Source organism: Physeter macrocephalus, chromosome 12 (assembly GCF_002837175.3).
Source record: "Physeter macrocephalus isolate SW-GA chromosome 12, ASM283717v5, whole genome shotgun sequence".
Lineage (NCBI taxonomy): Eukaryota > Metazoa > Chordata > Mammalia > Artiodactyla > Physeteridae > Physeter > Physeter macrocephalus.
The window spans coordinates 74053302-74064058 of NC_041225.1; the positions used below are offsets into that span (position 1 = coordinate 74053302).

The 10757-nt window shown below is 35.0% G+C and overlaps 1 long non-coding RNA gene across 1 annotated transcript in view; it reads left to right on the forward strand.

Annotated features, from left to right (window-relative positions):
- LOC114487410 (uncharacterized) overlaps nt 1-10174 on the forward strand; it is a 240925-nt gene extending 230751 nt beyond the window's left edge. Inside the window, exon 4 of the long non-coding RNA XR_003682478.2 lies at nt 10089-10174. This is a non-coding gene — a long non-coding RNA (uncharacterized lncRNA). The remainder of the gene's footprint in view (nt 1-10088) is intronic.
- The last annotated feature ends 583 nt before the right edge of the window (nt 10175-10757 follow it).

Here is a 10757-nt window from a genome sequence, read left to right on the forward strand (position 1 = left end):
TGGGATCTTCCCGGACCGGGGCACGAACCCGTGTCCCCTGCATCGGCAGGCGGACCCTCAACCACTGCGCCACCAGGGAAGCCCCTTTTCTACTCTTTAATACTCACCCCATTCACTTGAGGTAGAGGCAGGTTTCATTAAGAAAACTTAGGTTCACATTTAGTGTCATTCCTGTCTCTAGTTCTGTTCTAATTTATTAAAGAGTTACTTTCAACAAAGATCGTGCTCACCCTGAAAGGAATTCTGGTGAATACTTTTCTCTCTCATCACAGATAATAATTATCTTCAAAAATTATATTAAATGTCTACCTACATATCCTGTAGAAAGCTACCAATGTGAAATACATGGCCTGCTAATATGAATTCTTAAAAATTTGTGGTAAGAATTGGTAAATATGTTTAATAATAAAAATGCTAGGACTGTGAATTGAGGTCCAGGATGGGGAATTTTACCTAGGGATAATCATAGCAGGGACACCAGCTGGTAAAAAGAAATAACTTGCTTGCAAGTTAGGTTGTGATGAACTATTGTAAAGTAAATACACTTGTGTTATATTCAAGTAAGTAGAGAATCACTAGCTAAAAACACATTGCCAGATATCTGGCCATTATTACCTTCCTTAATGGATATATTAGACTAATCTGTAATGAGCACATTCACCTTCTAGATAGAAAGCCCTCAAAGCACTTTCAAACATTAAATGAATGACTACTATATGCAAACACCATGTTGCCCAGCATGGCTGCTCATGTGGTTTAAAAAGTGCTTAGGAAACAGATGAGTTTCTAAAATGGGCACATTTCCCTCTACAAATTTTTTGAACACAGAAAGAACAAAGCCTAACATCTTACCTAAAGTTTAAATTAGACTAATTTCTGAATTACTGTAAATACTTTATTAAATCTTACTACCATGATGATTAACTTTATTCAGTTATGCAGAAGTTTTAGAACTTTTGCCTTCAAAAGGAAAAGAGACAGTTATTTTTGTTTCATCTCTTGACAGTGCTTTTCTTTCACCTGTCTGTGCATACATATTCTTCATCCATCATTTCTCTTGGTTTTTGAATGGTGTTGATAATATATCTTTAGATCTTACTTAAAAATACAGTATGTTTACCAGTTAATAGCAAGGATAACTGGGGGCAAACTTGCCCCAGTTTTTCGTATGACTCAGTGTCTACAAGAATTATATGGTTGTTTTACCTCGACAGGTTTTTCTTAGTTCTTTTATAGATAGTATATTGTTCTGGAGCCACATTCTCTCCAAATACTGGCCAAAAAAAAGAAAAGGAAGGAAGGAGGGAGGGAGGGAAGGAAGGAAGGAAGGAGGAAGGGAGGGAGGGAGGGAGGGAGGGAGGGAGGGAGGGAGAAAGAAATCCAGGACTATGCCATGCCTGTGATAACTAAGTTTTTGTAGTGAAATAGGTGACATATTAAGAAAATGTGAGTTCATAAGAAAGCTGTACGTTTAGAAGAGAAAAGAAATACTGGGAAGGGTGATCTTTTGGTGCTGCCAAAATTACTGAAATATCTCCAGTTCTGCTTATCCTTAAGTGTCTGGTAGTGCAGCAGCGGTGGTCAGGGTTGTTACAGAATTTTTACATTGTTTGGATGTTGTCCTAAGTGACTTGCCCCAACATGTTCCATAGAGACAGGGACCTAATAAACACTTTATATGTTCACATATGTATCCCTGTCCATATTTTTGATTGAAAACAATCCTACTCTAAAATACTTGTCTACTCTGCTAAATCAGTATGAATGTATTTATAGCCATGGGAATTATTTAATGTTGTTTGATAATCTCTTGTTTTGTTTGTACTGAAAAATCATTAACTAAGAAGCAGAGAAATCAAAAAAGTGGTTTGTTAAATTCATACTACCTACTGTTCTTTCTTTTTTCCTGTATTTTCTTCAAATTAATCAATTAAAATACACAGATGTTCAATTAAAACTATAAAAATTTTCCATGGCTACAGCTGTTTTGAAGCTACATTGTTGAAAATTTAACATATCTAGTACTGATTCCCTCTCAGAAGAAATTAAATGAATGACTCTTTGCTAGATTATTTTCCATTTGATAAATTTTAAAAAATTAGAAAAAAAAAACCCTGAGACACTGCCTGCTACATTTATTAATTAGAATGATAGACTAGCAGATATTAATATGGAAAGGCAACAAAATGGAAAATGTTTCTTGTTTTTCAAGTGAAATACCTTCAGGACTGCAGTTTATCTTATCAGCAAATGGTTATATGGTATAAATTATTAAAATTTCACCTGTAAATAGCAGACAAGTGACAAATTTCGTCATCCCACATAATAGAGATGGTAGAGATGTGATTATGCAGGGCTAATATAACATTTTTCTTCAGATTTTTGTCCACCCCATGCATGATAGACAGTGACCCTTAAATAATAAGTAGAGAAATAGGATTTTTTTCTTGGCTGTGTTGATTTATCTCCAAGGGAATTTGGTGTTTTTTTCTCATTTACAATTTATTGTTTAATTTTTAAAGGTCTGCCTACTCATTTTTTTTCTTATGTCAAAAGTAGTACATGTTCATTACATTAGCCAGGGTTCTCCGGAGAAACAGACCAATAGGGGATGCGCACACACACACACACACACACACACACACACACACACATATAGAGTGAGTGGGGGACGAAGAGAGATTTATTTTAAGGAATTGGTTCACGTGACTGTAGGGGCTGGCACTTCTAAATCTTGTAGGGTGGACTGGCAGGTTGGAAACTCAGGTGGGAACTGATGTTGCTGCCTTGAGTCCAAAATCCACAGGGCAGGCCAGGCAGACTGGAAAGTCAGACAGGTTTCTACATTTCAGTCTTGAGACAGAATTCTTTTTTCTCAGAGAAACCTGTCTTTGCTCTTCAGCTGATTAGATGAGGCCCACCCATATCATGGAGGGTAATCTGCTTTATTTGAAGCCTACTAATTATAAATATTAATCACATTTAAAAAGTGCCTTCACAGAAACATCTAGACTAGTGTTTGACCAAACAACAGGGCACCATAGCCTAGCTAAGTTGACGTATAAAATTGACCATCACACTCATTAAAGAAATTTAAAAAAATAAAAACAAACTGAGAAGTATATTAAAAAAGCACTGGTAATCAAGCCCCTGCCAAGAATTTCTGCTACATTTCAGTGTATACCCCATCTTCCTCTTGTGTTTATACATCTTTTCTTCTTCCAAAGTTGAGAATATACTGCTTATTCTACTTCACAACTTTTTATTCTCTTAAGAGAACAAACACTTTCTTACTGCATTAAAATGATTTATTCTGCAACTCATATTTAATACTGCAGTATAATTAATTGAAGGACTTGTTGGACCCTTAGGTTTTCCATTTTAGAAGGACATTATATCTTTTCATACTTATCCTTTGAACATGTTACTAAACATGCATTTGCTAGTTAAAAATATGCACATTTAAAAACTTTGTGTATGCATTGCTAAATTGCCTTCCAGAAATGTTATACCAGTTTACATTCCTAATGGCAATATTTCAGAGGCCTGTTTCTCTACCCCTTTTAAGTATTAGGTGTTAGAATAAAAAATATTCCAATCTGAAAGATAAAAAAGACACTTAATTGTTCTGTAATTTGAACTCCCTTGATTTCTAGTGATGCTGAATGAGTTTTTTACATTTATTGAAATTTGTAGTTCTTTGTGAATTGTCTGCTTTGCCCAATTTCTACTAAGATGCTTGTCATTTTCTTTTTATGAAAAACTATATACAATATGTAAATTTTGCAAGTTTTTGCAAAATTTCCCCTAATTTATTGTTTGTCTTTCAATTTTGGTTATAATTTTTTTGATATACTGAAGTATTTTTTTTAGCATTTATTTATTTATTTGGTTGTGCCGGGTCTTAGCTGTGGCTTGCCGGTTCCTTAGTTGCGGCATGCGAACTCTTAGTTGTGGCATGCATGTGGGATCTAGTTCCCTGATCAGGGATCGAACTGGGCCCCCTGCATTGGGAGTGCATAGTCTTATCCACTGTACCACCAGGGAAGTCCCTGAAGTTTTTGTTTTTGATTTTGAGTAGCCAGACCCACCAGTGTTTTCTGTTATGTCATGCTTTTTGTTTCATGTATTATAGTTTTCTACCCCAGGATTGTATGCTTTCTGTGCTACTAGTTTTTTTTTTTTTCCTCTTTTTTTTTTTAAGCTGTGGAATTAAATTTGATATATGGTGTGAGACAGGGATTATTTTTCAGTTTATGATTTTGTTTAAAATGCAACATTTTAATCTCTTTCTAAACATGACAGATGTTTAGACTGAAAAGGTTAGAAAGGAACAACTTATACACTTCACATCTGGTAGCTCCAGCATAGACCACAGTGTTTCTGTGGCATTATTTGGTTTTCTGTCAAAAAGCAGAGTTAAATGTAACAGCAATTGTCTGAGGCTTTCATGTGTGTGAATGTGTATGTACAAGAGCATGCAAAGAGCATGCCTGTGGGATAACAGTTATGGTGTGGGAACCATTTCCAGTGTGGCTCTATGATCTTTTTAACCACAAGGTTTTTCACAGACTTGGAAATTGTTCTTTTTTTTTTTTTTTTTTTTAAATTTATTTTATTTATTTTTTTATTTTTTTTAACATCTTTATTGGAGTATAACTGTTTTACAATGGATTTTTTTAACATCTTTATTGGAGTATAACTGTTTTACAATGGTGTGTTAGTTTCTGCTTTACAACAAAGTGAATCAGTTATACACATACATATGTGCCCATATCTCTTCCCTCTTGCGTCTCCCTCCCGGAAATTGTTCTTTATAAAGAATACCTATATCTTTAGTCCATGATCACACTATATCATTGAGTACTAGACTACATGTTTTAACTGCAGGGGTATGTACCAGGGTAGAATATGTCCAGGGGCAAGAGGCTGCCAATGACCAAATCTTATAATCAATGAATAATTTGAAGCAGAAAGTTTATGACAATACTCCTTAGCACAGTGTTCTTTGTGGCCCTAATGTAATTATCACTGTTTTGTGTGTGTGTGTGTGTGTGTGTGTGTGTGTGTGTGTGTACCCATAGGAAATGTCTTCCATTTTTTCTTTACAAAATTGTAAGTTATTGGGTAACCTGTTTATAAGACACCAGAGTGACTGAGATAAAACTTATACTAGATATTCTCCTTTTTTCCCCATCTTAAAAATTCTCATCTCTCTCATCTTCAATTTTTTCATCTCTAGATGTGGTACAGGAAATTGTGATGTGAAATTTCAAGTGAGCTGTATTAAGAGTCATGATTTTTATAATTCCCAGAAGCAGGCTTAGTATTTTATCAATGTATTTCATGTATTCACCAATTTACTTTAGATTACTAGTCTCTCTTTTTTGAGATTACTTTTTCAGAGTATCTTACAGTTTCTTTTTATCTTTTTTTTCTTTGTATATAACTATATTCTTCTTTTTCTTCGATTCTTTTCCATTATAGTTTTATTACAAGATATTGAATACAGTTCCCTGTGCTATATAGTAAATCCTTGTTGTTTATCAGTTTATTTTTAATGTGGTAAAATTCCTTATTAATATTTGTGGGTTTTGTACCATGTATTGCATTGTTTTAGACTTGAAGTTTCTAGGAGATGGGGCTTGGGATTTTACGTTTTCTCAAGCTCCCCAGATGATTTATATAGCCATTGAAAATTTGAGAAGCACTAGACTATTGTTTTGGGGTTTAGCATTAGTGCATTTGGGAAATTTGTCATGAAATTCTGTGAAAAGATGTAGAAGGGCCTAGCATAGTGGTGGCCACAGTGTAGTCATTGCATAAATATGTATTACTTATTTAATCTGGGTATCAAAAATAATTAGTAAACCGATATATGCTTGGTTCTACATTTGTGGCTATTTCTAAGGAAGCTTCCATTTAAATACATATATTTTACAGTGTATGCTTTGTATTACTAATCTCTATGAGCTTAACATTTAGAGGACAATGTTTATTGACTTTTTTAGTGTGAACAGCTCATCATTCTGTTAAAGATTCAATATTCTGAATATCCCAGGCATATAAATATCCACAAGTACTACTTTCATTAACTAACAGAATTGCCATATATTTGCACAGCTGCTAAATGGTTCTCTTAAAGTTTTAAAAAATAGTTCAGGTGTATGGAATTATTCAAATTATGTTAATATTCAGAGGTTTATACCAAAATAAGAAGATGCCACCTTGTGGTACAAAAAAAAGATTCTTTAGCATGTATGCAATATGTGGTTGACAAATCTTTTGAATAATATGTGGTTGATAAACCTATTTGAATATAGTGAAAAGAAGCTAAAATGCTCATGCTTATAATCAAGTGTTTTAATTCAGTAACCATGTCACAAATAGAAAGATCACATGGGGAAGATTACGTGGAAGGGTATTGTTTTATGAAAGCAGGGTCTATTCAGCAGTATACAATAGCCATGTAGAAATTAAAATGGAGCATTTCAATGATGTTTAATACGACAAAATAAACTCAGAACATATATATTTAAATTAAGGTTGTGCTGCATTTTTAAGAACAATTGCTATATTTTGTTCCTTTAGGTAAAAAGAAACATTTTATTATGATTTAATTTTAATGAGCTTAAAGATAATGTTTTAACTCTGAATAATGTTTAGTATATATTAAAATGATGCTTTGCTAAAAAAACAAAGATTACTTGAAATGAATTACGATCTATGGCACTTGCCTAGATGGTAGTTCATTATATCAAATTATCCTAGAATTTCTGATGAATCAATCTTGGAAACCATGTAGTTCGATAGTCCCTATTTTATAGGTGTGTAAATTGAGGCATAGAGATGTTGTCTCACTTATCCAGGAGCCTCTTCCTCCTCAGAGGCTGACTTTCTTCTTTATCTTGTGCTCTTTGTACCTCCCATTCTGCATTTGAATTGGTCTCTTGTTTTGAGCAGCTTTGTTTCTCAGAAGAAGAATAGAATACATTTCTCCCCTCTGAACCTTTCATTAAATGTTTATTCTGTTGCATTTCTCCAGAAACATTTTTATATTGCCATTTTCTCCTCTTATTAGAATACTTAATATAGTTCCAAATAGTGCATAATTGAAAACAGTTTATCATATCCATTTTTATTTATTAGTATAATAGTATCCCTACGATCTGGTGGCAGGAAAGTACTGCAGTGGTTTATTGTGATTTATCCCATTTTAAATGTTCATTTGGGTCTGTGAAATTGCATAATACTTTTCAGAAATACACTTTCAGAGTATATGTTGGGAAAAACCTCAAACATCAGAACTGGTTTTGAAAATTTCATAGAAACAGTACTGTGGGATATTCCAAAGTTAAACGAATCAATCAGCCAGTCATTTCAAAAGTTTTGAAAATGTGTGCATATGTGAGTGCTCACCAAGACCTTGTCCATAGACATTTATCCATGACAAATTACAAAAGAAGGTACCAGAAATTCTTGTTATTGAAATCCTAGAGGGAGCAAGAACCACCTGGTGACTGGATTTATAAGAAAAAGCATCACCGATAGCATTATATTTAAATGGAATCTTGAAGACAAAGAATTCAGATAATTAGGTGGTGGTGATGGGACATTTTAAGCAGAAATGGTGTGGCCTAAGACTCTCTCTCTGGGACATAATGATTAGAAATTTGCTTAGAGATTTGGGGTTGTGGGGCTTAAAAAAAGGGTAAGACTATTGAGGGCATTAAATGATGAACTAAAAATGTTTAGTTTTTTTTCTGTGTATATTGAAAGCCATGGGTAATTTTTGATTAAGAAAGTGATTTGAATAGACTGGTGTTATGGATTCAGATGATACAGAAAAAATTTTTTATAAAAATAATATAAAATGAAATTTATGTGTGTTTATGTCCCTTAACTGAACTGATAATCTTTCTATCCTCAGGTGTGCTTTGATTTGCAAGTGTCACAGAATAAATATTTTTATTATTTTTATTTGGGTACTTTCCCTTTCTTACTGTAATGGCCAAAAATAGACAGTGGACAAATTCACACTCCCTTTTCAACAGTTCACCTTTTCAACAGCACCAATTTATAGGACAACTGGCACCTTCCATGTGCAGATTTATTTTAAAAGTAAATAGATAAAGACATGAAAGTGATGGTAGAATACCCCATCTTTTATACGCTTTACAGATGGTGTTACTAGGAGGTTGGTTAACTCAGTATGGCCCTGTATAGGCCTCAAGCAGCTAAAAAATACCTTTCTTAAAAATGTCCCTGTGGTAAGCAGAATAATGGCTCCCCAAAGATGTTCACGTTCTAATCCCCAGAACCTGTGAACATATTAGGGTATATGGCAAGAGGGATTTAAGGTAGAAGATGAAATTAAAGCTGTGAGTCAGTTGATCTGAAAATAGGGAGAGTATTCTGGATTACCTGGGTGGGCCCAATGTAATTACAGGGGTCCTCCAAAGTGGAGGAGGGAGATGAGATGGAAGAGGAGATTGGAGTGATAACAGTGTGAGGACTCAGCTCTTTATTGCTGGCTTTGAAGGCGAAATGGGGGGCACAAGCCAAGGAATGTGGGCAGCCTTCAGAAGCTAAAAAAGCAAGAAAACAGATTCTCCCCTAGTAGCTCTCCAGAAAAAGTTGTAGCCCTCTGGACATCTTGATTCTAGCCCAGTGAGACTTGCTTTAGACTTCTGACACAGGGGATTTTCAAATAACGTTTTGTTGTTTTAACCCGCTCAGCTTGTGGTCATTTGTCACAACAGCAGTATAAAACTAATACAGCCCCAACCAAAAAACAAACACATAATCCTAATGGTGATAAGGAGGATAATTCTCCTCCTCAACTTCCTCCTCCTCCGCCTCTTCATCATCATCATTTTATAGTTACCCTTTGTGGAGGATTTACTATCTATCTGTTAAATGCTTTACATATATGAAGATATATAATCTCATCCAGTTCTTACCACCACCTGGATGGAAGGTGTTATCTCCAGTTTGCATGACAAGCCAAGACTCAGAGGGATTTGGAGAGAAATTGCCCAGGAGCTTGCAGTTTGTATGTGGCAGAGACAAGGTTTAAACTATCTGAGGTCAAAGCCTCATCCTCTTTGGTGGAGGAGTGGTTGTGAGGCAGGAGAACCTTGGGCTGAACATATTGGTTCATGAGCCTGACCACCTGGTTTGAATTCTGGCTCCTTAATTTACTTAATTTCCTGGTTAGATTAGATTATTGTGCTTAGGACACAATAAATCCTCAATATGTCTTGGTTATTGCTATGATGTATTGCTATTATTATTATTATTATACATAGATGGCACAATAAGAGTAGTCATTGTCATACGAAGGTGATTGTTAAAGTGATCACTCCTACATCCGTTTTACTGAGCTTAACTGTAAACTGTCATTTCATCCATGAATTTTGGCTATTGGAATTTGTTGAAATGCCTCTCAGTCAGCTTGAAATTCATGAATTGATTTATTTGGCACGGTCCTTATTTCTAACTGCCGGACATACCCTGTTTTACTCTGTCAACTCCTGCCTATTGCTGGACAGTATCCTGAAATATTCACTGTAATTCCTTTGACTGGCCCCAGCTTTCTGCAGAGATCTGCTTCCTTTGAAAAGTTGCCTGGGTAAAGGAAAATAGGCTTCTGACTGGAGTGACTACAGTCCTTTGGGTATAAGTGACGACCTCTCTGTCCCACCTTGGTCAGTAGATGGCATTGTGATTTCATTGGACACCTAGGTAACTTAGAGCCCATCATATCATCTCACGGATGAGCCCCATGTCATGTCATTAGGTCTCCACAGTAAACTTTTGGTAATCCAAAACAACAGGATTTCTGGTGTCCCAGGATTCTGATTCCATTGGCTAGTATAAGGCTATCTTTCATCTCTGGCCCTAGACCAGGACTGGAGTCAGTGTACGCTGGATGGCCAATTCCAGGATGTATTATATCTGATACTAAGTGAGGCCCCAACACCTGGGACCATCAGATGTCAGTCTCTTCCTAGTCAGCTTCCTGACCTTCCATTTGATCTCAACTCCTTTGACTTCTACAATACTCTCTCCTTGTTCTTTTTCAGCTCTCGTTCTTGGTTTTCTTCATGGACTTCATTCACTTCTATAGTTGTGACATTAAAAGAGAGTTTTCTCCAGTTTTAAAACTTCCACCCTCTACTCTTCTTGTTCTACCCTGTCTTTCTGGATGCTTTTACTGACTTTCATGCTTATAGCTATTGTGCCTGGGCTGATGACTCCCTATACTATCTCACTAGCTCTGAAATTCTTCCCTGGGTTTTAGAATTACAAAACCAATGGCTTACCAGCTGGAGGTTTAGATGAATCTTGAAATCAACAAGTCTGAATTTGAACTTGTCATCTTTCCTCTATACCTATGTTCTCTATCTTAGTTGTGGCATCAGTATCGTCCCATTTTTAAATGATAATAAATTCTCTTCCCCATTTTTATTTTAAATATATTTCTTGAATCTTTTTTCTCTCCATTCTTATCACTGTTCTAATTCAAGTCCTCATGTTTGTCTAAATTTTAACTTTGTTTTTGATCATTTTTCATGAATAGGTATAAATTTTATCATTAAATAAATCCATCAAGCTTTTGATTTTTTAATTCATTCCATTGTTTTAATGCTTAGATGGTACTAGTCTACCATGAAATGTTAAATATTCATCAGATTTTTCTCTAGATTATGGTTTCTTTTTTCTTTATAATTAATTATTAATGCTTTTATAGT